The sequence below is a fragment of the Equus quagga genome, chromosome 1 (genome assembly GCF_021613505.1).
Source record: "Equus quagga isolate Etosha38 chromosome 1, UCLA_HA_Equagga_1.0, whole genome shotgun sequence".
Lineage (NCBI taxonomy): Eukaryota > Metazoa > Chordata > Mammalia > Perissodactyla > Equidae > Equus > Equus quagga.
The window spans coordinates 51,811,875-51,837,326 of NC_060267.1; the positions used below are offsets into that span (position 1 = coordinate 51,811,875).

The window sequence follows — 25,452 nt, forward strand, 5'->3', positions numbered from 1 at the left end:
GGTGACTGATGTGTGGGATTCATTACACTGTTCTCTCAGTGTGTATGTGAATGCTTCCACAATAGCAAGGTAAATCCCCATCCAGCCTTGTCCCCTGCCAATCTAGCCCTCCCCCAATGACCAATACTGGTTTTCACCTGCTGTTCCTTATGCAGACACTAGAGCATGTGATTACTCACTCCCCCTCTCCCCCTTTTTAGCACCTTGCTACTGGTGTGCTGGCTTTTCTCCTCTTCATCACGTGCAGTAGGCAGAATGATGGCCCCCCAAAGATGGCCCCCTCCTAATTGCTGGAGCCCGTGATTGTGTCACTTTACAGGGCAGAAGGGGCTTGGCAGATGTAATTAAGGTTAAGGACCTGAGATGGGGACATTACCCTGAATTATCCAGGTGGACCCAGTCTCATCATCTGGATCCTTCAGATCGGGGAGTCCTTCCTGGCTGTGGTCAGAAAGAGATGTGACAAAAGGTCAGAGGGACACGACAATGCTGGCTCTGAAGCTGAAGGAAGGGGCTACACGCCAAGGAATGAGGACGGCTTCTAGCCGCTGGAAATGGTCAGGAAATGGATTCCCCGTAAAGCTCCCAGAAAGGAATGTGGCCCTGCAGACACCTTGGTTTTAGCCCAGTGAGACCCATGCTTCAGACTTCTGACCTCCAGAGAGGCAATGTGCTAACTGTGTTTAAGTTTGTGGTAATTTGTTACAGCAGTGTTGGAAAACCACCACATCTTATCCCGGGGATGTTTCTGTCTCAGGGCAGAGTGCAGAAGCATTAGTTCCTTGGTTGTACACTGGGTCTGGAGCCTCACAGATCTGGGCTTGACTCCTGCCTCTGCCACATATTAGCTGTGCAATTTTGGGTGAGTTACATCACCTCTCTGAGCCTGTCTCCTTGTCTATGAAAAGGGAATCAGAACACATGCCTCAAGGATTGCTCTGAGGGTTAAATCATATAATGCATACAAAGCATTGAGCACAGTGCCTGGTACATAGTAAATGTTCAAAAAAATGACAGCAGTTAATAATATTATTAACATTGTAATTATTATAACAAGGAGCTTTCCCTGGGCTCTCCAGGTCTCATCATCCTCTCTTTTGATTCCCTATAGACCTAGGGGGCGGGCCATCTCTTCGCCGTTGTTTCTGCAGTGAACACCATCTCTGTTGCGTGCCTGCTTCCCCGTGTGTGTGAGCCCTGTCTCCCTACACAGCAGTGTGAGGCCGGGACTCTGGTAAGATATCTTGGTGCTGGGGCTTTAGGCTTGCATACCGCTTGAGTGCTTGATGTGTGAACAGGCAGCTTCCCAGAGCCTGCTCCCTCTCTCTCTGCAAAGCTGGGGTTCCTTCCTCACCACGCTAAGGGCATGTCAAGGGCACGCTTGGAGCCTGGCAGGCGCCTGAGCTGCTCCCACGTGACTTAGCTTCTCAGAGTGATGGGAACCTCCAGGATCCCTCTCAGTGTCCCCGGCAGCCAGCTTTTGCATGCCCTCACCCACTCCTGAGGCTGGCCGCTCTGCTATTGGGAAGTTCTGGTTATCAGAAAGGTTTCCTACCCCTCGCCCCTAACCCCGTCCACAGCAGTGTGGAATGAGTCTGCTTTCCCGTCCCGATGGCAGTCCTTCTGCCTTTTAGATGAGGGAGGGGTGGCAGGAGGGCTAGGACTTGGGGAGCAGAGATGAGAGGGTCCAGTCCTAGCTCTGCCGCTTTCTTGCTGGGTGGCCTTGGGATTATGTGAGTCTTTTTTGAACCTTATTTTCATAATCTGTAAAAAAGGAATGAAAATACCTTTCAGGATTGTTGTGGGACCCTACGGAAGGCATCCCACACGTAGTGAACACCCAGCAAATGCTGCCTTCCTCCCTCCCTCTGGCTCCAGGCCACATCTTCTGGGTTCCTTAATGGCTCCTTGGGGAGGAGGTTTGGAGGCTGCCCCACCCGCTCTGGTACTCTGGGAGTGCAGGGCGCTGACTGCTGATAGGGCCAGCCTCCAGGGTGGGCCGGCCATGCCTGCATGGAATCTTTCTTCTGCTGTGGGACAGTCTTTGGCCCCAGTCCTTCGCTGCCCCACTCCTCCTGGGCTGTCTCTCTGCTTTGGCTTCCCGGCTGGGCACCCCCTCTCCTCTCTAGGGGAAGCACTCTCCTCTCGCACTGCAGAGCCCCGAGCCTAGCCAGCCCCTTCCTGCTTCTCTGGCCTCCCTGTGCCTGGCAGCCGGGGAGGCTCTCCTCCTCTCCCCGCCACACAGACCTCAGATGCTAATGCTTTTGCTCGGCCTAGAAATACCACCTTATTTTTAGCTCTGGCCCCAGTCCATCACACTGCACCCATCTCTGCATGAACTTGTCCAGATCTGCATGTTGTTTTCCCAGATCCTTAGAGCCGCAGGAATGTGCTGGGATCACAACATTTACATGGGCTCTGCCCACATTTCTCTCCCTCTAGTCACCTCTTTTTCTTGTACACATCTGTTTCTTCCACGAATACTCTCCCAAGTGTCTCCTCGACTCCTTCCCCATCTCCTGTGCCCATATCCTGTCCCTGCCTCCAGCAGAGAAGTACTCTCCCAGGAAAACCCGAAAGCTGGAGGGGACAAAGGAAGATGGTGGGAGGGAACATTATTTGCTTCTTGGCCTGCAAGGCCGGCTGGGGAGGGTGTGTTTGTGCACACACACACCTGCACACACGCGTGCACACACACACACACACACTGTCCTGCCTTCCGTGGCATGGGGTTGGCTGTGGCTGGGTCAGCCTGCTTTCCGAGGCAAAAGTGGTTAACCCAGAGATTACTGTACTTTCCCTCTCAATTTAAATTTAAGACGAACAAACAAACAAATCCTCTTGGGACAAAGAGTCTCAAGCCAACACCGGCACAGAAAGCCAGGCTTCTAAATTGAGACGCGCAGTGTTTCCCCAGGCCTGGTGGAGTGTGGTCCTCTCTCCTGAGGCCGGCTGGCTTCCAGGCGTCTTTCACATGAATTCTACTGGCAACATGGCTCCTTCTGGGGGCTGCTGCTCTCCGAAGCCTAGACGGGCAGTTCCTGGAGGGCGTGGAAAGTTTTATTCTCATCCCTTTTTATCTCCAGTTCCTAAGGGTAAAACCCCAATTCCTTAGGGCCTATGATATGATACCCAGACCCTGGCCTCCTCCCCAACACACACCCCTGGGCTCGTGGGTGTTCCCCCTCCAGCCTGGGGACGCACTCTTCCCCCAGCCTGGACCCCTCTCCTCCAGGATCCTTCCTTCTTCAGGCCTCTGCTCCAATGTACCCTTGTGGGATGGCTTCTCGGCTTCACACAGGACACAGCCCAGCCCACCCATCCATTCCCTACCCCCTTCCCCTCCTTGCTCCCTCCGTCGCCCTATCGCCACCTGACATGGTGCACGTTGATTTTTTGTCTTTTGTCTGTCTCCTTTCACTTGACTGTAAACTTTGAGGGGGCAATGGCTATTCTTTGGTTTGCTGTTATATCTCCAGGGCCTCGCCCGGGCTGACAGGGGGTGTTAATTTTGTTAAAAGGGAAGCGAGTGCTTAGTATATATGGATGGATGAGTGACTTGCAGCGGAAGCTTCTCAGCCAGGACATCTGGGCCTCTGGATAAGGACACTGTCAAAGGAGAATGTGACAGTGGCTTCCCTCTGAGGGCTGAGTGGCCACCTGCTAGGCAGGCAGGACACACAGAGTGGGGAGGGCTGGTGTGTGGGACTCCCCAGGAAGCTGTGCTATGCCTGGCCAGAAGTAAGGGGTCCCTGGCTCAGCAGGCGACCATTCCTGCCCTTCCCTTCCTGTCCAGTGAGTCAGCCAGGCTGGGGAAATGCGCCATGGAGATGGCCCCTGTCAGGAGTCCACTGGGGCTAGGGGTCAACAAAACAAGAACTTGCTCATCCACCCCTCCCACTCCGCCCCTCAGAGCTGCCTTTACTGTATCTTTCATTTCTATCTTGGTCAGTATGTAACGGGTTGAACTGTGTCTCCCAAAACTCCTATGTTGAGGTCCTAACCCCTAGAACCTCAGAGTGTGACTGCAATTGGACATCAGGTCATTGCAGATGTAATTAGTCAAGTTAAAACGAGGTCACACTGGATTAGAGGGGCCCCTAGTCCAATAGGATTGGCGTCCTTGTAAAAAGAACACCAAGCAAACGTGAACGACTTTCGAAGACATTATGCTAAATGCAGTAAGCCAGTCACGAAAGGATAAATATTGTGTGATTCCACTTATGAGGTATCTAGAATAGTTAAAGTCCAAGGGACAGAAAGCAGAATAGTGGTCACCAGGGGCTGGGGGAGGGAGGAGCGGGGAGTTTCAGTTTGGGGTGATGGAAAAGTTCTGGAGATGGATAGTGGCGATGGTTGCACAACGTTGTAAATGTGCTTAAGGCCGTTGAACTCTATACTTAAAAATAGTTGAAATGGTAAATTTCTTTGTTGTGCATATTTTAACACACACACACACACATACACACATACAAATGCCATGACAAGAAAGAGACACGTACAAAGGGAAGATGATGCAAAGACACAGGGAGAACACCATCTACAAGGACGCCAAGGAGTGCCAAGGATAGCCAGCAAACCACGAGGGGCTGGGGAAGAGGCAGGGCACAGATGCTTCCTCAGAGCCTCAGGGGGAACCGACCCTGCGGACACCTTGGTCTCAGGCTTCTGGCCTCTGGACTGTGAGATGGTAAATTTCTGTTGTTTAAGCCCCGGTCTGTGGTACTTTGCTATGACAGACCCAGGAAATGAGCACAATACCTCTCCTGGCCCATTAATGCTTCCTCTCCAGGTCCCTTGATTTCTGGAATTCAGCTGGAAGAGAGAGGAGGAGTTGATTTGTGAAGACCCTTTGGCTTTTGGCTTGTTTTCTTCCGTGTGTTCTCTCGGTCGCTTCTTCCCTCCTTTGCCGCCTCCTTCTTCTCTCCCATCCCATCACGTGTATTGTAACTCGTTCAATATCGGTGTCCCGCACTAGACTGTAGGTCCAGGAAGCCAGGCCCTTTTGTGCACGTTCACTGATGTGTGCTCATGGCTTGGCAATTCGGAGGTACTCAGTCCATATTTGTAAATGAACGAATACTTGAAGGAAGGAGGAAGGAACAAGCCTCATCTCCCTGCTCCTGGTCAGAGATGCTCTGACAAAATGTCTGTGCTTATAATAAGCAGGGGCAGTAGTGTCCCTCTCATGACCATGCCAGCTGGTTGGGGCCTCTCCTGGCCGGGGTGGATGCTATTGCAGAAAGTCCTGCAGAGGCTGCTCAGGCAGCCCTGTGCTCTGCGGGGCAGGGCGGGGGCCCTGGTGGATAAAGCCTTTTCCTTTGGTCCACTCAACTCAAAGCTAGCACTTGTCCAGTAATAGAAAGGCCAAGGAGAAAGGCATCCCATACTGTATAAGGCAGAGCCTGGGACTGGATCGGGAGAGAGAAGTATGGGGTGGATCTTGGGGTACATGTTCTTCTTTCTTTTTACTCCTGCCCCACCCTGTTTCTCTGTCGTGGGAGCAAAAAATGGGGAAGGTGTGGAATTAGAAGGAAACACAAGTCTTCTCCTCATCTTATATTCGTAGATTCAATGACTATGTATGGGCTGATGATGTGCCTGATACTGTGATTACGCCAAGGATGGAGAGATGAATAGACCCAATCCCCAACCTTAAGGAGCTCATAGTCTGGACAGGGAGACAGACAAATAAATCTCCCAGAACAAGGCCACACTGCTCTGATGGGGTCTATGCACGTGGCTGTGGGAGCAGAGGAGATACTCTGAGTGTGGGATGTGGTGAAGGCTGCATGAAGAAGGTGCCATGAGAGAAAGGCCTTGAAGGATGAATAGGAGTTTGACATGTAAAGAAGGGGAAAGGTTGGGGAATTGGGAGAGAATAATTCTAGCAGAGGGACTAGCACCTGACAAGGCAGGAAGTTGTGAAAAGGCTACATAGGTCTTGGGTAATGGGCTTGGGCATGGGGGCGGTGGGAGGTGACTAATGGGAACTGAGGGTGTAGGGAGACCGCATGGCCTGAATGCCTGGTATACCATGCATCCTCTGGTTGGGGGGCAGAAGGAGAGGGAGGTTGGGATATTTATCCTCCCATTGCCTGGTCACATTCCAGGCGGTGGCTGCATCCCTCTGTGGCCACAGCTCCTGGCAGGCACCCTCTCCAGTGGCTCTAGCTGTCCTTGGCTCTGGTACCATGGCTTCCTCTCTTTGTCCCTCAGGCCTAGGGAGGAAGAGGCCTCCTGCTGCCCTCGTCCCTGGTGCTGCTCCACCCTTGTGGGTTCACTTATCGTCCCTGCAGTAAACTCTCTTTAGAAAACCCTTGGGGATTGGCCTTGTTTCTCTCTGGAAGGCTGCCTGATGCAGCATTCGGTGGGGAGCTAGCCCTGGTGCTAGTGTCGACTGGAGAGGGGAGAGACGAGGCAGGGATGCCAGCTAAGAGGCTGTTAGAAGTCAGGAGAGTGGTGATGGGCAGGCACTGAGGCAGCAGCAGTTGGGATGGAGGAAGGGACCAGAGGTGAGAAGCACCTCTGAATTAGGACTGCCAAGTTTTGGTGACTTACTGGGTAGATGGGGGAGCGGAAGCGAAAGTCGGACCCCGCCCCTCAACCCCGACAGGTACCCTGCTTGGAAGACAGAAAGTATCGGTCCATGGTTGCTCCATAATAAACTATAAAATCTGGTATTTCCAGTCCAAATGCAGGACTGTGAAGTTTTCACCTCTCTCTCCTATCTTGAAAGCATTAGGTGCCCTCTAAGGTTGTGGTTTCCATACTAATAGGACGAAATTGTTATCCAGTGAGAGGAGGTTCCGAGAATCAGAGACACAGCCGCTGAGTCAAAACAAGGCAGATTACTGCGTCCAATCTGTTTTTACACATGTGCACGGTCAGGCCATCTAGAGTCCATTCACCCTTTGGGGAAAACAGTATCTCAGATTTCCTTTAAGAACCTCTCCGCCGCCCCACCCTCAGCCCTTGTGGTTTGGGGGGATTGGTCCAGCTCTGTGAGCCGCCCCATCGGCCATAGCCATGTTCTGTCTTCAAAGCCACAGGGATGAGTTCTGGGAGGCACTTGGGCTCCAACCAGAGCCAATGAGACTTGGGCTGAGGTTTCTGGGAGATTGGCAGGGGCTCCTCTCCACCGAGCTTGAACCAGGAAGCATAAAAGCTGGAACCACGGTCTCCATTTTGTCATCATGTGGCCTGAGAAGACAGCAGCTCAGGGAGGAGATAAAGCTGAGCTGAGAAATGGAGAGGAAACCCTGTCTTTGCGGGGGTGTAAACCCCAGTCAGGCTGACCCGGAAGGCAGCACGACCCTGCTCCTTCACTTTTCAATTGCATGAACTCGTATTTGGTTTCTGCTTTTTTTTTTTGTCACTTGCATTTAAGAGAGTCATAAATGAAACAATAGTCATCATCATCAAAGTTTGTCTTATATTCTAGTTTTTTAAGAGACAGTGCCTTCTTGGAAAGTGTAATGGAATTTGGTCAGAATATCACAGCTCGTCACTTAGGCTAGGTCCTTTCATCTCCAGTAGCGTTTGTAAAACAGAGCCAGTAACACCTGCCTCTCATTTTGAAGGAAAAGTGAGAAAAGGAAAGATAAACTGAAAAGTGCTCTTCAAGTTTTGGGTATTGTTATTATGTGACGTGTTCCTTGAGGGAAGTGACTGAGGGTTTGTTTTGTGTGTCCACAGAGACTGGAAAAGTGCCTCACACAAGGAGGTGGGCAATCAGATACGCAGAGCTTTCATTTGAATTGAATTGAATGCTCTTTGTGCTTGTTTTCTCCGTATTGTAGACGAGGAAAATGGAGTCACAGTGAGATGAAGGATCAAGCCGCAGGCGAGGCGCAGACCCAGGAATCCTGTGTCCTGACTCAACTGAAGCCAACAGTTAAGCTCCATCCCTCTGAGATGATGATGAGTTGCTGGAGGGGGAGTTCCAGGGCCAGCTGTGTCACTACCCTGCTGGGGAGGGTCAAGCCTCACCTGTAAGTATGAGTGGGTTCTACGTGCAGGTACTTTGAGGAGTGCAAAATGCCTTACAAGTGCGTTTGCGGCGTCCTAGGCAGAGGTGTAAAGCTGCAAGGCCGCCTCACAAGTCCTGCTTGGAAGCGATGGGTGAGTAAGAAAGCTGTGGTGCCTCAGGGCTCCCCAGGCACCTTCAGCCACGTGGTTTCCTTTGATTTTCCCAGGCTGTGCAGTATTTCAGACAGGCGCCGTGTCTCCTGGGTGTCAGAGGGGAAGCTGAGGCATCGAGAAGTTGACTTGCTCAAGGCCATCCAGCTAATTAGAGACTGTGGCAGAACTCACACCCAAATTTTATGACTTCCAGATCAAGCCCAGCACAGGCCTCTGCTCCACCTGTCAGGAGAGCCAGCACCCTTCAGGGACTTGCTCACAGAGGGTGCTCCATAAATGCTGAGGCATGGGCTCAGAGGAAACCAGGGTGCCCCAGGGCTGTGCCTGGCCTGGCCGTTCTGAGATGGCCTGCTGCAGCCCGGCTGGTGGGGGCGCTGGAGGCCCAGGTTACCCTGTGGTTTGTTTGCGGGTGGTGCGTCCGGTGTTCCTGGTGGAGGTGGGGATGCTCCAGAAGGATTTGGTGAGCAGCTCTCTTGGGCGGCAAGGAGAGGCAGCAGACACTGTGTGTTTTGCTGGGCTGTGAGTGGCTCTTCCGGCCATTGTGCTCCCCGGTGCTCCGGGTCATGAACACAGAGACCAGGATGCCTTTGTAGTAGTCACAGCAACAGCCTGTACATCCCCCGCATTCCAAGGAGGCTCCAGAGTGTGGTCACTTACGGGAGGTCTCCCAGACACCTCCTTCCTCCACTCCTGGACTCCATCCTCTTCAGCAGGAGACGGCCACTTCGTGGTGTGATTTGAGGGGCGTGGGAGGGCCTCTGACCACATGGCTCTCCTCCTGATGGGCAGCCCTCCTTCTAGATGTTATCTCTTGGCCACTCAAAATGCTAACATCACAGGCGAATATTTTCTGGCTTAGGCACTGCTTAAGAGCTTTACATAGTAATCTTGTCAATAGTTCCATGAAACTAATGCTATTGTTATCACCCTCTTCCCGTTAATATGAAGGACACTGAAGCTTAGAGGCAGGGCCGGCCTGGAGTCCACATCTCTGAGGCTGGAGCCCATGTTCTTAACCACCCCGCCACCCTCCCCTCTGTGTGAGCCTGGTACTTTGTGCTTTTGAGGTGAGTAGGATCAAACAGAACCATTCAGTCACGACTCATTTTATTATAATAAATATTTTACTTTAGAACAATTTTAGATTACAGAGTTATTGCTCAGAGGTAGTACAGAGAATTCATGTATATCCCATGCCTGGTTTCTCCTATGACTGACATCATCCATTAGCATGGTACAAATGTCACTATCGCTGAACCAATATTGATACATTATTATTAAATAAAGTCCATGGTTTATTCAGATTTCTTCATTTTTTACCTAATCTCCCTTTTCTGTCCCAGGATCCCATCCAGAAGACCACCTTACATTTAGCGGTTATCTCTCCCTAGGCTGTGGCGCTTTCCCAGACTTTCCTTGTTTTTGATAGCCTTGACGATTTTGAGGAGTACTGGTCAGGAATTTTGTAGAATGTTCCATATTTGGGATTTGTGTGATGTTCTTCTCATAATTAGGCTGGGGTTACGGGTTTTGGGGAAGAAGATCACAGAGGTAAAGTGCCATTTTCATTACATCTGAAGGGTACATACTATCAACATGACCTATCACAGTTGATGTTGACCTTGACCACCTGGCCGAGGTAGTGTTTGTCTACTGTAAATTACCCTTCCTTTCTGATACTGTATGTGTTATTTTTTGAGCACTAGGAGGAGAAGAAGCCAGTGACTCTCCTAGAAGCAGGGAGCGGGGAGAGAGGGAAGAGCAGGGTGATGGCAGCTCTCTTGGAACAGAAAAAGAATTTGTACTTGACTAGGAGAAGCTGGTGCCTTTGAGTCAGGCTTGATGCAAGAGAAGAGAGTCCAGGTCCAGGATTCGGGCAAGGGCGGCCACGTGGCCCAGCCCAGCTGTAGAAGAGCTGTGTAGACATTCCCTGGAGAGCCAGGCAAGAGGAACTTGGCTTGGGTCTCATTTTCACAGACTTCATCTCCCAATAAAGTGATGCTGTAATCAGACACAGTGACAGAACTGAAAGAAGCAGTGTGCTGTCCGACTTTAAACTCCCATCTATCTTACCTGAGCCACTTTCCCTAAGAGTTCAGGATAAAGGAATATTTGCTATAAATGCTGAAATTATTTTTTAGATTAGCACCATTAGTTTGCCGTATACTTTGAGGTTGAAAGTGTAAATTTTCCAATGTAAATATTTAAAATGGATCACAAGTTCGGTAACCCTGTTTGGGCATGTCTTTGTTTCATAAAATGAATGTACTGATAACCTCAAAAGATGGAAGTGGCCTGGGCCCCCTCATGTGACCCCTGAGAGACCCTGCCTCCTTCAAGCACCAGGTGGTGAGGCTGGTGAGAATGAACTGGGGGCCTGAGAGGACTCAGGGAGCCAGCTGGACCAGAGCCGAGCTGAACTCTGTGGCCGTGTCACACACTTGCATTTGTCTGTCTGTCCCAGAGTGTGAGCTAAATGGGTGAGACTGAATTTGGATAGTTGATCTGAGAGGCTTTGGTCCCAGTGTTGGGAGAAAGCTGGCAAAATGAAGGACACTTTGGTTTGAGGTGGCACCTTTCATTTTCAGCACAGCTCCTAACACCTGTCACCCTGCCTGCCATCACACCATTAGAGGTAAATACCTGTGGATATTGGGGGTCTAGGAGTTACCTGTTCAATGAAAATACCCTAGAATATGAAATAACTTTAGCAGTTGGCAACTAATACAACAGAGGAAGTCAAGGCCTGTTGGAGGGGGACCCAAGACAGAAGTGTGGAGAAGGGTGGTGGACAGAGCTGTGGAGAGCAGGGGTGAGGGAGACACAGAAAGGGGCTGTGGAAGGGAGGCACCGAGGCCCTTCTTGAGTCTGTGGAAAGCTGCCCTGGTGACATCTATTTATAGCCAGCTGACTTCAATGAGTCACCCCTATGATTCAGTTCCCCCACTTCTCTGTAACATGGAGATGGGTCAGGTGGTCAGGATGGGACCCTTTTCCTCATCTTCCTGCATGTACCCCATGCCTCTACTGTTATCGCCACTGCTGCGCTCAGCTGCCACGTGCAGGAGCCCAGGGGGCTCTGGGCCGAGGGCTTGGTGTGGGTAATCCCTGATTTAACTCTCACCGCCCTGGGACGTAGGTACTGTCGTTGCTCCACTTCACAGTGGGGAAACGGAGCCTTACAGAGGTTGAATAACACACCCAAGGTCTCACGCAGGGATGGGCGGGGGCAGGGCCGTTGCTGTGACTCTGCCCCACGCTTGTTTGATCAGGGCCTATACAGCGAGGTCTGTCTGGGTCAGGGCTGGCAGGCTTTTTCTGCAAAAAATAAGTATTTTACGCTTTGTGGATGACGTGTGGTATCCATTTCCCTCTCTCTCTCTTCAGCCCTTTAAAAATGTAAAAACCATTCTTAGCTTGTGAGCTACACACAAACAGGCTGCTGGCTGGATCTGGCCTGCCAGCCATGGTTCACCAGCCCTGATAACAAGTAAATAGAAGTGCAAATTTCTGCAGAACCGCTGGCCTTCCCAGATTTCAGAGGGGGTCTAAAACCCACCCGGAGCATCCTGGGCCTAGGAGGCGGGCAGGGTTACCTGTGTGGTCCAGGCGGATGCGGCTTTACTGGACCCAGTGGGATGTGGCTGCGGGGCCTCTCTCAGCGCCTGGCCCCACGGGCAGTTCCATGCCCCTCACACCTGCCCCTCTGGCTCTCCAGCCTCCTGCTGCTCCAGACTCCGTGGAGAGACCCGTGGGGGCTGTGTGGGGCTGGCCTCTCCACCTCCTCACCATCCCATCTGGCTTTCCTTTCTCCTGCGACTTCTGTTCTTGGTCGGGTAAAGCCAGCTGAGAGGATCCGCAATCGGCTACTTGTCCCCAAGCCTTTCTGCCAGGCTGCCTTGGTGGCTGATGTGAGGTAGGAGGTTTGGAGGCAGAAGGGGGAGAAAAGGCATGGGAAGGCTGCAGCCAGAAGGGAGGAAGGCCATGGCCGGGCAGGAATCCAAGCCGGGAAACCTCTCTGTTCCTGAGGCGTCTCACAGTTAAGGAAGTTTGGGAAAAGCAGCTCTTGTGTAAACAGGCGATTCTGTCTGTGTGTGTGGGGCCTGCCTTGCGTGTGTGTCACATCCAGCCAGCGCCCATGCATCTCTGCAGGGTCAGAGCGGGAAGAGCAGGGGTCTTGGGTTCTGGGCAGCAGGAAAAATAGTTAAGCCAGGCCTACACCTGGGTTCAAGTCCTGACACCGCCACGGGCCGACGACCTGACGCAGGTCCGGTTCTTCCGCCTCTCAGACCCTCCCTCTCCTCGTCTGTGAAGGAAGAGCAAGCGCTCTCTCAGCGGGTGTTGCAAAGCGTGCAAAGCAACACTATTTGTCCACCACTTCCTACACGCCAGGCGCCCTCCTAAGGGCTCTCCTCATACAGTTGGTCTTCACTATTTGTAGATTCTGTATTCGTGAATCCGCCTACTTGCTGAAATTTGTTTGTAATTCCCCAAGTCCATATTCGCGGTGTCCTCACGGTCATTGGAGAACACGTGTGGGTGGTGAGGAATCGGAGCTGCCTGACGCGCTCGCTCCCAGCTGAGGTCTCACAGGGTGACACGCTGCCTTCCTGTTTCAGCTCCACACTGTCCTGTTCACAGTCTATGTGGTGCCGGATTTTCTTGTTGTTGTGCTTTTGTTGGTGACCTCGCTGTTTAAAATGCCCCCAAGCCCAGTGCTGTCTGTGGTCCTCAGTGCAAACGGCTGTGATGCGCCTTATGGAGATTGTGTGCATTAGATCAGCTTCGTCAGGCATGACTTGTGCTGCTGTTGGCCATGAGTTCAATGTTAATATATGTTAAATAAGGTCTCTTTAAACAGAAAAACACATAAAGCCAGGTTATGTGATTGGTTGTTGAAAAGGTGGCCAGAGCATCGCAGGCACCCACCCCTGTGTTCCCCCTGGGAGCTGTGACCCGCATTCAGCTCACAAAGACTTTACAGAACCTCGCACTGTGAGTATGAGAACCGACTGGATCAATTCACTTCACCATCACAACCTCCCTGTGAGGTAGTGCACTCTTCATCATCCATACTTCATGGATGAGGATATGGAGGCACAGAGGGGTTGCCTAATTTGTCCTAGGCCATACAGCTCCAGGTGGCAGAGGTGGGCTCAAAGCCAGGCAGCACTTGTGAATTAGGTAAAGCAACACGCAGAGAGCTCAGGCAGTGCCCCGCACAGCGTGTGCTCCCGGCAAGGCTCTGCCCCGCCCCGGGCCACTGTGGCTGTGGGATTGAACGGTCTCTAATGTCCCTTCCGCTCATATTCTAAGGCCCTGTGATCTCTGCCACTTCCTCCAAGCCTGCCCTGTGCTGTATCTTCGGGAGTGGAAATTGGGATGGACAGGCTGTGGGTATGGGAGGGAGATTGCTGGGGTGACAGATGCCGAGGGCTCAGGTGGTATTCCAGAGGAGGCCGGGGAGGAGCGTGGCTGTCACCTCTCTTGGTTGTCCCAACGTCTTTAGGGCTGTCTCCTCACCAGCTGGGGTGGCTGGGAGGGGTACGATTGGCTCATTCCCCTTTGTAGAAGTAGAACTTGAAGCTCAGAGAGCTTCTCCAAGATGGCAGGACACTTTGGGACTGACCCAGAACAGATGTCATGGAGGAGGATGACACCAACCCATAATCCCAGATGCTGCTGTAGACCAGGAGGCCACCTGCGCTGGGGTTGTTGGCTGAATCCGGCCGGGGCCCGGGGTCTGTTCTGGCTGCTCGAGTCTGCCTCCTCTGCCTCTGGTCGCACACTGAGGGGCGGGGATGGGGGGATTTGTCCTCTTCAGCAAGAATGATGGCATTGTCTGTTTTATCAAGTTGCATTATCTTTAGATACTGTCTTTCCTGGAAAATTCTAGTGGTGGTGGTATTAGTAGTCACCTCTAATACCTCTCCCTCACATCACAATAATTATCCATTAAGTGCCCTGTTGGTGAGCAGTGAGGGCAGGAATCCGGACAGAAGGTCTGAGTTCAGATCCCAGGTGTTCGGCAGCCCCATGCCAATCCTCCCTCCTTTCTAAGCTGCAGTTCACTTGCTGGTAAGGTCTGATAGAGCTGCCTCCCTCGTGGGGTATTGGGAAGATCAAGTACAATTTTGTGGGTGAGCATGCTTCCCATGTTGAAAAATTCTGTACATGAAATGAAAGGGATTGCGCTGGGCCCTATCCTGAGAGGCTCATGCAGGGAGCAGGAACTTGACATTGAGGTCAGTTGGAACTGTTTTGGATACGCATATGGCAGAACTGCCACATGCCCCCCCCCCCCCCCCGCCCCCCGCATTCTCCCTCCCTTCTTCCACAGTCATTGGATTTTAGTTGGCGACATGACTTCCCAGAATAAAGTTTTTATTTCCAAGGCTCCTTTACAGCCAGGATGTGCAAATGGCCTAGTTCTGGCCAACGGGATATGAGCAGAAGTGCTGAGGGCAATATCTGAACATGTCCTTAAAAGGCAGGACCTCTCCCTCCACCCACTCCCCCTGGCCCACTCCTTCCTTCCTCCTCCTGGCTGTCCAGAGCACAGATATGGTGATAAGCTGTCTGAGCCCATGCGATATGGCCAGCCCCCGGGGATGGCAGAGCAAAAATAGATGGTGCCTGGTCTCTGCCATGTGCAGTTGCTGTAGCAGCCTGGACTACTTCTGTGCAGAATATTACACGAAGGAAAATGCTTTCCATCTCATTTACATCATGGTTATTTGGGTTGCCTGTTATAGCAGTCAGATGTATCACCTAGCCATGTGGAGGTGAACCCGATGGTGAAGTAAACGTGGTACGCCAGTTCTCAACAGGCTAGTTGCTAATGCTTTGCTTTTGTTCAAGGATGGCAGGTGGGGTTGGGAAGTCGGAAGGGCAGGTGGGTATGAGAATTCCCTTGAGAAGGGCCCAGCCAGCTGCCAGCCCTCTTTGGGTCAGTGTGGAAAGACCTGGTGGGGGATACAGGACTTTAGGGCTATCAATGGCACCCATCCCTCCCCCCATGTCTCCCTCTCTTCCTGGCTCTCTTCTTCTCTCCCTTATCGTAGGCCAGGCACTGTATTCACACTGTACCCTGGGAACACAGGGAGCAAGAATAAGGCACAGTTCCTGCCTTCGCAGCATAGCGTAATACAGACTCAAGCCACTCAGTCACGCCCTCAGGGCATCCTTGACCTTTCTCTTTCTCTCACACCCCATAAAGAATTCATCAGCACACCTTGTCAGACCTATGTTCAAAATAGAACCACCCTTACTATCCTGGTCTAAGCCACCACCATCTCTTGCCTAAACTTTTGCCTTAGCTCCCTCCCTGCTCCCTCCCTCCCTCCCCCTCACCCATAGTCAGTTCTTAACAGAGCACCCAGCATGATCCTCTTAGAACCCAAGCCAGGTCATGTCACTTCCCTGCTCCAGACTTTCCACTGGTTCCTTACGTCTCCAGAGTAAACTCCAAATTCCTTCCAGTGGCCCAAGGCCCTGCTTGATGGCCGGCCTCTCTGGCCTCAGCTTGGAGGTGCTTCCCCTAGGGGGCTGCCCTGGGCACAGCAGGGCTGCTCTCCCCCCTCAGGGCCTCTGTGTGCAGCTCTCTTTGTCTTGAATGTTCTTCCCTAGATATTCCACGACTAGTCCCTCCCACAGGCCTCTGCTCCCCTGTCACCTTCTCAGAGAGGCCCTCTTGACTGCCCTGCATTAACACCGCGCACACCATCACCTGTATCCTGTTCCAGCATGGATCACCTCTGACTTATATTTGGTTTCTTGTCTCAGTCTGCTTAGGCTGCTCTAACAAATTACCATAGACTTGGTCTATTAAACAGCAACGTTTATTTCTCACAGTTCTGGAGGCTGGAAAGTCCAAGATCAAGGGGCCACAGACTCGGTTCTTCCTGGTTTGCCTTGCTGTTGTGTCCTCGTGTGGACTTCCTCGGTGTGTGCACGCAGAGAAAGACATCTCATGTCTCCTCCTCTTCTTATTAGGGCACTAATCCCATCAGGAGGGCCCCACTTTATGACCTCTTCTAACCCTAATCACTTCCCAAAGGCCCCACCTCCAAATACCATCACAGTGGGAGTTTGGGTTTCAACACATGAAGGTTGGGGGTTGGGGGGCACGAACATTTTGTCCATGGCGCTTGTTCATTGACTTCCTCCCTCCACTAAGCATAAGCTCCTTGAGTGGATTGTCAGACACTGTGGATTTGCATCTCCTACAACCTTGCCAGCACACGGTGGGGGCTCAGCCGACCTCTGCAGCATGGGGAGCGGGGAGTGCTGGGCGAATTGTCGTAACAGAGTGCGGAAGCAGAGCCGCCTCTGCCTGGGATTCCGAGAAGGCAAGGTGGACCTGAGACTTGGAGGATCGGGGGGTGGGCTAATGCTCAGCCTGGGTCTGCTCACCACCAGGCCAGCCAGGCCACTGCTCTGACCTCAGTTCTGGAGAGTTTGGATGAGTGACAAGGGAACAGGCAGGCAGGAGTTGGAGGGTGCCCAGGGTGGTCAGAGGAGTGAGGTAGGGGTAGGAGGGAGAGAGAGGATTAGAGACTGGGTTCTGGTGGCAGGGAAGGGGCAGGAGGCAGGAGGTGGTGGGGGGGTGGGCGGAAGGAGTAGGGGGTGGGCCAGCCTTTTCCAGACTATGGCTGCTGCTGCCGCCCTGGACTCTGCTGCGGCGCCTGCTGTCTGCTTCCAGGCTGGGCTGTTTATTTACTTGGCCAGTAGTTTGGGCAGCCTTGGGCTTTTCTTGCTGGATAGTTCTCCTGAACTCTAGGAGAGGAGTTAAGTAAATACTGGCTCCCAGATACGGGAACCAGAATCATCCAGGAAATGTTGAGGTGGGAGGGAGCGAGAGCACTAGCCTGGGCTTCCGCCCTCGGGGCCCCAGGAGCTCACACTCAGCTCCATCATTCCCAGTCCCTTGGGAGGTGAAGTGGGCACTCCTGTGTTTTCCAGTGGAAACTCTTCCTGGCTCTTTTCACAGCATTCATTGCTCGTATAGCTGGCAGACGTTTATTAAGCTCCACATGCCACTAACAAGCGAGGAACACAGAAAACCTTCTTGTGGCAAAATTTACATCAATGTTCACAGCCTCCGTGTACTGCACTCTCTCCTCCTCTCGCTCTTAAAACCTTTCTCCACATTAATCCCATCCCCTAGGCCGGTGCTATATGTCTGGGAGCAGTGGTGCGCTGGAAAATGTTTAACTGCTTCCTTTCTGGAAAAAAAGCCCTGATCTGTGGCTGATTTCCATAGTGTAAATACTCCCACCGTGGCTATATGTGGCTACATTTTCATGTCACTAAAGTGACGTCACTGACTGCAAAATTGGGAAGAGTTGCACAGTGGCACACCATTATACAACATTTCCTCCATACAGATACAGTAGTCTGATCTCTAGAGTAGAGATAACAGTAACATGTAAGATAATTTGGAAGTGATGAGTTTGAGTATTTATTATCTCTGTTTTAAATATGTCATTTAATTATAAGCTTATATTATTTGATTTTAAATAATGACTGTATTTAATAACTGATTGACAACATTCCTGGAAATGTAACAGTCAGCTCTTGCAAGCCTGTATGAGCTGATTCCAGCTTATGGCTGCCTGGGAGCTTGTCAGAGAGGCAAAATCTTAGCCCCACTCCAGACCTACTGAATCAGAATATGAATTTTAATACTTAAAACAGTATCCTCAGGTAATTTGTATACACATTCGAGTTTGAGAAATGTGATCCTGGAGGTAACCACTGTATAAGATTTTGTTGATATCTTTTAGAACTTTTCCATAGCACAGATGCATGTAATTTTTCATGATGTTTTTCTGGCTTGTTCTTTAAATAATTTTTAAAGACTTTATTTTTTACAGCAATTTTAGGTTCCCAGCGAAATTGAGCAGACGGTACAGAGATTTCCCACATCCCCTCCCCACCCCCCATGGACAGCCTCCCCCATATCAACATCCCCCAGCAGAGTGGTACGTTTATTACAGTTGGTGAAACTACGCTGACACGTCGTTATCACCCGGAGTTCACAATTTACGTTAGGATTCATTCTTGATGTTGTACATTCTATGGGTCTGGACAAATCTGTAATGACATGTCTCTACCATTATATTATTGTACAAATTAGCTTCACTGCTCTAAATAGATGCATGTAATTTTTTGTTTTGTTTTATTTTTTAATAAAAATAGAATCATGTTGTAAATGTTTTGCAAGTTTCTTTTTTCACTTAATAATCTATCTGATAGCTTTCCATGTCAGTCTATAGAGATCTAGTTATTTTTAATGTCTCCACAGTATTTTTAGGGCATGGATGAATCATGATTTTTTAAAAAAATCATCTCTCTTAATGGACACATATTTTTTCCCCCTTTGCTTCAAGAAATCTCATATTAACATTTTTTTTCCTTAACTTTCTCTCAGTTCTCAGATTTATCAAAATCTACCTTTTAAAAATTCTGAAAACTAATTTATACTAAAGGGTTAGAGAATGACAGTCATAGTTTACAGTGTCTTACTTCCCTAGATTTAAAAAGTTTAATTAAACTTTATCAATATTTATTGAGATATTTATGCATAAGATTCTAAGGAAGCTGATCTGGAATATAAAGAGGTTAGATATAGCTCTGACTTTAAAATACTGACAGCCCAGCAAAAGGAATGCAATCTGTGGACATATAATCATAAAATGAGGAAAAACATATACTATGATCAGTTGCTACCCACAGAACATTTCTGACATCACATATGTGTGTCCGCCCCCCATACCGACCAACTCTCAGTCACCATCTGAGTGTCCTACAGTTTAATTCAGTTCCGACACTATCTACCTAAAGTTAGCGTCAGATCCCACAAGTTAAAGGGCTCAACTCCACAAGATTGCTCCTACTTCAGATGCTAATTGCAAGTCCCAGGCCTCCTGCACTTCTGACTGACGGGCTATAAATTGGAGGTTTCCACAACCCCTCCTCTTGTTTGATAATTTGCTAGAATGACTCACATAACTCAGGAAACCACTTCACCTACATTTACCGGTTTATTACAAAGGACGCAATGCAAGGACAGTCAAATGGAAGAGATGCATAGGGCAATGGTCGAGCTTCCATGCCCTCTTCCGGGACGCCACCCTCCCACTACTTCATGTGTTCACCAGCCTGGAAGTCCTCTGAACTCCATTGTTTAGGGTGTTTGTGGAGGTCCCATTACATAGGCACGATTGATTAAATCCTTGGCCACTGGGGATTAACGCAATCTCTAGTCCCTCTCTTCTTCCTGGAGGTCGGAAGGGGTGCGACTGAAAGTTCCAACCCTCTAATCATGCTGTGGTCTCTGCAGTCAGTCCCCACCGGAAGCTGTGCAGGGGCCCCCAGACACTGGTCGTCTCGATTGCATGCAAAAGGATATTCTCATCACTCTGGAAATTCCAAAGGTCTTAGAAGTTCTTGCCATCAGGAAGCAAGGGCCAAAACCAAGTATTATAACAAAAGATGCCCCATCATCTGTATCACTCAGAAAATAGCAAGGGTTTTAGGAATTTCGTGCCAGGAACTGGGGATGAAGGCCAAATATGTATTTCTAATTATATCATAATATCACAACATACGATTGATACAGGACAGTTACAAGCCCCTTTGGTGCTATAAGAACATAGAAGGGAAGGGAGAAAAACCTAACTAAGAAACTGGTGGCATTAGAGGCATTAACCAGCAAGTGGGGAGGTGGCCACTTATCCAGGCCCTCAAATTGCCCCATTTGACGGAGGAGATAATACTGTCGGCCTTAGGCTCATGGTGGCTGGAGGTGGGGGTGGGATGAGAAAAGAGCCCCAGAGGCTAGGAAATCAGGTGCAATGGGTACCCTTTTCTTAACAACCAACCTAAAGTGAGATTTTTTTCCCCTCCATCCTTTTTTTCTCCAGGTCTAGTCAGTCTCTGGCATCTTTATTTTGAGGAACCCTGATCCCCAAAGAGGAAAGACATTCTAACTGGTTCTTGCCTGAGGCTCAACTGGACCTGCGAGGCTTCTGCTTGTCCCTGTTCCTCTGCTTTGGAAGGCATTCGATTGTGGTAAGTCTTGGGATGCATTCCAGAGCTGGTGGCAGCCCCAAGCCTTGCCCAGCTGGCTGGCCTTGGTGCTACAGATCAGCCCTCACGTCTTCCCTCTTGACTCCTTGCACATGGCCGGTCAGTCCACGAACTCTGAATCTCTGTCAGTGAGCTGTGTGGTGGTGGGCACCTACTCCCTGCTCCACTTCCCGGGGTACAGAATGATCCTCTGCCTTCTGGCTTGATTCATCTGCATATCTTGCCGCCCAGGCTTCCAGCCAAATCCAGCATCCACGTCAAATTTGGCTGGAAGTTTTTGCTTCGGGAACTTAAAGTCTTTCACCTTTTGTAACTGAGACCTTATCTGTTTCTTAGGAATGTGGTAACTGTTCTCTTGGAAGGAAATGTTTTTGTTTTCAAATTCTATGTATGAAATAATAAAAGTAAAATATATCTTATGCAACATACTAACAAAATGAACGTCTGTGAATGCATTGTCAGTCTGTTTGCATCTGCCTGTGTGCCCCTCCCTGTTCTGTGTGCCTGCCTCTGTACGCATTTCCTTCATTATTAATGAGGTTGAAAATCTTCCCATATGTTTATTCACCAGTTGAATTTTCTTTTCTTTGAAACACCTACTTTTATCAATTATGTTGTTTGTCATATTCTTACTAATTTGCAGGAGGTCTTTATATATTCTGGATATTAGTTCTGTGTGGGTTATACGTTTTACAGATATCTTCTCCCGGTTTGTATCTTGTTTTTTGATAAACAAAAGTTTTAAATTTTAATGTAGCTAAATATATCAATCATCTTATGACTAGTATTTTCACTTGTTTAATAAATAAACCTACTCTGAGGTCATAAAGATATTTTCTTCTAAAAGTTTTGCCATTCGTATTTAATCTCCTAGTCCGTTGGGAATAGATTTTTTAGTATCGTGTGAGGTATGGATCCAATTTTGTTCTCTCCCCTATATGCATAACTGATGATTCCAGCATCATTTGTCGAACGGGGCAAACTTCCCCAATTGATCCACAATGTCACCTTTGTCATATGTAAAATTCCTGTATATCTGTGGGTCTGTTTCTTGGCTCTTTATCCAAGTCCGTTGATCAATTTGTCTATATCTGCACCAATACCATTCAGTCTAAAATGCTATAGATTTATAGTGAGTCTTGATATCTTGTAGGGTAAGTCCTCCCATCCCACTCTTTTTCTTGAGGAGTATCTTGCCAGTTTTGGCCCATTGTGTTCTCTCTCTCTCTGTATGTGTTAGAATTAGCTTGTTTGGGGTCCTCAAAAAGATGTTAGGATTTTGATTGGCATTGTATTGGGTCTATATTTCAACTTGGGAAGAACTGACATTGTTATGACTCAAATTATTTAGGTCTTAATTAATGTCTTCTAATAATATTTTATTTTTTCCTTATATGTATTGAGCATCTCTTGTTAGATCTGTTATTATGTACTTACAGTTCTATGTTATAGTGAAATAATTTCTTTTTTTTACAATTATATTTTCTAACTGCTGCTGGTGTATGTAAATGCAGTAAATTTTCAAATATTGATTACATTCAATATATTATATTTCAAATATTTATACAATTTATCAAAACTTATATTGATTTCCAATATTTTGTCTGTAGATACTTTTGGGACAATCATATGTTATTAATGATAGTTTTGTTTCTTTATTTTTAATCTTTATGACTTTAATTAATTTATTTTTCTTGTCTTGTGGCATTGGCAAGGACTTTAAATGTAGTTTAAACAGAAGTGGTAAGAGTGGGCATCTTTGTTTTGTTTTTTATTTTAAAGGGACTGACCTTAATTTCTTATACTGCCTCATTAGAATGATGTAGCCCATAGATTTTTGTTAGCTAATCTTAGTTAGGTTAAAGTATTCTATTCCAAGATTGCTAAGAGTTTTTATGATGAATGAATAAATTTGTCACATGCTTTTTCTGCATCTATTGAGATGCTTATATTTTTATTCTTTAATTTGTTAGTGATAATAGATTTTCTAATGTTAAACCCCTCCTAACTTTCTGGAATAAATAAAACTTGGTTGTAATGTATTATCTGTTTTACATACTATGGGATTCACTTGCTAATATTTTGTTTGGGATTTTTTACTTTTTACTCTGTGTTTATGAGTAAGTCCGGTCAGGGATTTTCTTGTTTTTATCCTGTTCATGTCTGGTTTTGGCATCAAGGTTATATTAGATTCATAGTCTGAATTAGGGATAATTTTCTTTTCAGCAGAGTCTGCTGATGATTCTCTGATAGTTCTTCTGGCCCTCTTTAACAGCAGAACTGCAATTTTTAGCTTGACATATAGCTAAAGATTGTATTTCCCAGCCTCCCTCATAGTCCTTCAAGTAATAAAGTTTTGGCCAGTACCCCTTCATCAGCGCCGTAGGAAGTCAATTCTTTGTAGACCCAAATCCTGAGACTAATAATTCCTACTTTGAGAAATAGGTCCTTGAGGGTATTTATTTCTAATAGTGATTAGTTTCAATAAAACTAGAAATATGATCTAGTAGATAGTCATCTTAATATGTATATTTTTATACACTGCAATAGGATTAGAGAAATATCTTAAATTGCTTCTTGATGTACCTTTGCAACTTCTCTAGATACTTTAACATACTGGAAAGAATATCAGTTCTTGAAGTCAGCCACTGTTTGCACGAAAGAATGTCAATTATGAAACATTTTCAGCTTTAAAAAATATCTTTAGACTTTTTCTTCAATTATAAGAAAGCTTGCTCCTAAACATATGAACCTTCATGACTTTCATATTCAACTGATAATATTCTGAATTTTACATGCATTGTAGCATAATAACTGAATTTTATATTTTTCATGATGATTTCTTCTTTGACCCATGAGTTGGTAGTGTGCTTAAAATTTTCTAAGCAAATAGGAATTAAAAAATAGTTATATTTTGTTATTTACTCCTAATTAATGGCATTGTGCTGGGAAACACATTGATATTGGTTCTTTGAAATTTGTTGAGTCTTGTTTTGTGGTTTAGTACTTGGTCAATTTTTATAAATGTTCCAAATGTGTCATCCCTAATTATTGGATACAGAATTCTGTATATGTCCAATAAATCAAACTGATTAATTCTAGTGTTCAAATTTTCTGTCTTTTCTATTTTTTTGTCTCCTTGATCCAATAATAACAGAGAGATGTGCAGATATCTCCCACTATGATGATGAATTTATCAATTTCTCCCTGAGTTCTATTAATTTTTGGTTTATATATTTTGAACCTAATTTATGAAGTTTATTTTATAATAATCATATCTTCTTTTTTTTTCTCACCAACGCCCCCCAGTACATAGTTGTACATTCTTAGTTGTGGGTCCTTCTAGTTGTGGCATGTGGGACGCCACCTCAGCGTGGCTGGATGAGTGGTGCCATGTCTGCGCCCAGGATCCGAACCGACGAAACACTGGGCCACCTGCAGCGGAGCGCACGAACCTAATCACCCGGCCACGGGGCCAGCCCCCTCATATCTTCTTAATAAGTTGTCTTTAATCATTATTTAATCTCATTCTCTATCCATAATAGTGGTTTTTTCAAAAGTCTTATGATATTAATACAGCCACCCCCAGCTTTATTTCAAACATTTCCGTGTCTTTGTATTTTAGGTATGTCTCTTGTAAACATCATAGAAATGTGTGGTATGCAGCTTTCCAAGATAGCCCCCCAATGATTCTAGTCCACCAGTATTCACCCCCTTGTGTAGTCCACTCCAGCACAGAATAGGGCTGACTTGTGTTATCAGTGGGATATTGTGGAAATAACAGAGTCTGATTCCTGAAGCCAGGTCATAAAAGACCTTGTGTCTTTCACATTGTTTTCTCTTGGATCACTTGCACCAGAGGAAGCCGGTCACCAGGATAAGAGGACATTCAAGCATCCCTCTGAAGAGGTTCATGCAGCAAGGCACTGAGACCTCCTGATGACAGACAGCATCAACTTACAAGCTTTGTGAGTGAGCCATCTTGGAAGTGGATACTCTAGCTCCCGTCAAGCCTTCAGATGACTGGGGCCCCAGCCAGCATCTGAGAGACCCTAAGCTAGAACCACTAAGAAGCTAAAGGAATGCAGAGGAATATTTCTCAGCTTCCACAAAGAAATATGGTCTCTTGTTTTCCTTGAAAATCAGCTGTCTTGGTGTGTCTTATTTTTTCCACTTTTTGACAGAGAAGTGGCTACAAAGAAATGTTTCTATATTCTGGAAAAAATGACAGGGCAAGTGGAATAATAAATGGCAACTGGTGTTGAAACTCACTTTTGGAGACATAATAGCCCATAGAAAGGCCTGGCAAACTGAAGAGAACCTGCCCACGCAAAGAGAGAAGACCCTCCTCTCCAGCTGATGGTTCCCTCACGAGAATGTGGCCCAGTGAGGAGAGCTGCCGGTCTTCCCAGGGAACCAGAAATCCACATCTTAGTGTAAAGGATCCTGAGTTTTTAATACTGGCTCAAAATTTAAAAACACAGACAGGAGTTAAATACACACATGCGTATGTGCACACACACAAACGCTCACACATACACATGGTTACACACACACCTCTGACTATTCTGGGGAAAAGCGAGGCCGGGGAAGTTCCATCCCTTTCTCAAGGTGGAGGAGGAAGTAGGTGGAGATTCTGACTCTGAGCCTACTCCTGTTTCTGAGATTCTGTGGTTAAGCATATGCAGCTATTAATGCAAATTGGGGGCGTGATTATATCCCCTGTTCGCTTGCCACAAGGGCAGTGTCCTAAATGTCCGTGGCTTTCTCTTGGAGCAAGAGGCTCCATCCTGGGTGAATGCCTTGAGGGAGGGGTCGTGGCAGCTGGCTCAAGGCCCACAGTTTGGGCTGCATGAAGTTTTTCATGCAAATTATAGCAGGCAATTCCGTTTCTCAGAAAGAGAGAAGCTGAAGGTTTAGGACAGAGGAATTTGTCTTGAGTATTTGGGGAAGAAGAAAGAGATAGGCGTTTCTTTTCTAAATCAACAAACACTTTTTAGTATGACAGAGGTCATTTCAGATAGATAATGTTTACATTTCAGGAAGGCATAAAGATAAGGGGAAAGTTCCCGTGGTTTGTGAGTGTGTGGGTAAAAGCTCCCGTGAGAGCACGTGGCTGGGTCACAGAGGCATCTTCTGTGTCTTGAAGCAGATGCCTGGAAGTGTGGACTAACTGAATTAAAAGCGGGGATTGCTTGGGCAAGCCAAATC

General features: G+C 47.9%; 1 long non-coding RNA gene across 1 annotated transcript; it reads left to right on the top strand.

The window, feature by feature from the left end:
• Window positions 1–1,141: 1,141 nt before the first annotated feature.
• On the top strand, window positions 1,142–9,447 carry LOC124227710 (uncharacterized). Its single transcript, XR_006885529.1, has 2 exons — window positions 1,142–1,234; window positions 7,803–9,447. It is a non-coding gene; the product is annotated as an uncharacterized LOC124227710 (long non-coding RNA).
• The last annotated feature ends 16,005 nt before the right edge of the window (window positions 9,448–25,452 follow it).